Here is a 1,668-nt window from a genome sequence, read left to right on the forward strand (position 1 = left end):
TGGTACACTGGGCACAAACCATGAAACTATCTTGCACCGAAACTAATACTATCTCCAACTGGACGGAAGCGAGATTCCATATGATACACTTCATCTAGTAGTTCCATCGGGTGCATCTACATTTCCATCGGGTGTGTCCAAATTGATTTCTGAGCATATGATATGTTCCATGCAAACCGTGCACCTAGGAGTACCATCGCGTGTGTCCAAAATAGTTTCTTACCCCATGGTGCATTAGGCACAAACCGTGTACCTATCTTGCACCAAAACTAACATTATCTCCAAAGAGACCGAAGTGAGATTCTATATGACACACGTCATCTAGGAGTTCTATTGGGTGCTTCCAAATATATTTCTAAGCATATGGTATGTTCCATGCAATTCATGCACCTATCTTGCATCAAGATTAGCACTATCTCCAATCAAAAGCAAATTGAGCTTCCACCTGAGCCCCTTTACCCAGGAGTATCATCGGGTGCATCCAAAATTGTTTCTTAGCCTATGATGCATTAGGCGCAAACTCTGTACCTATCTTGCACCAAAACTAACTGTCTCCAAACAGACCAAAGCGAGATTCCATATGACACATGTCATCTAGGAGTTCTATTGCGGTGCGTCCAAATGGATTTCTTAGCATATGGTATGTTCCATGCAAACCGTGCACCTATCTTGCATCAAGATTAGCAATATCTCCAAACAGATCGAACCGACCTTCCACTTGAGCCTCTTCACCTAGGATTATCATCGGGAGCTTCGATAATGGTTTCTGAGCCATGGTGCAATATGCGCAAACCATGCACCAATCTTGCACCTAAACTAACACTGTCTCCAAACATAATGAAGCGAGATGCCATATGACACACATGATCTAGGAGTTCTATCGGGTGCGTCCAAATTGATTTCCGAGAATACAGTACGTTCCATGCAAACCGTACACCTATCTTTCATCAAGATTAGCACTATCTCCAAACAGACCGAACCGAGCTTTCACTTGAGCCTCTTCACCTAGGAGTACCATCGGGAACTTCCACAACGATTTTGGAGCCTATGGTGCACTGGGCACAAACCATGCAACTATCTTGCACCAAAACTAATACTATCTCCAACTGGACCGAAGCGAGATTCCATATGATACACTTCATCTAGTAGTTCCATCGGGTGCATCTACATTTCCATCGGGTGTGTCCAAATTGATTTCTGAGCATATGGTATGTTCCATGCAAACCGTGCACCTATCTTGCATCAAGATTGGAACTATCTCCAAACAGATAGAACCAAGATTCCATATGAGCCTCTTCACCAAGGAGTATCATCGCGTGCGTCTAAAATAGTTTCTTAGCCTATGGTGCATAAGGCACAAAACGAGTACATATCATGCACCAAAACTAACACTATCTCCAAAGAGACTGAAGTGAGATTCTATATGACACACGTCATCTAGGAGTTCTATTGGGTGCTTCCAAATATATTTCTAAGCATATGGTACGTTCGATGCAATTCGTGCACCTATCTTGCATCAAGATTAGCACTATCTCCAAACAAAGCAAACTGAGCTTCCACCTGAGCCCCTTTACCTAGGAGTATCATCGGGTGCATCCAAAATGGTTTCTTAGCCTATGATGCATTAGGCGCAAACTGTGTACCTATCTTGCACCAAAACTAACTCGT

Source organism: Sorghum bicolor, unplaced genomic scaffold (assembly GCF_000003195.3).
Source record: "Sorghum bicolor cultivar BTx623 unplaced genomic scaffold, Sorghum_bicolor_NCBIv3 super_27, whole genome shotgun sequence".
In the NCBI taxonomy this organism is placed as follows: Eukaryota; Viridiplantae; Streptophyta; class Magnoliopsida; order Poales; family Poaceae; genus Sorghum; species Sorghum bicolor.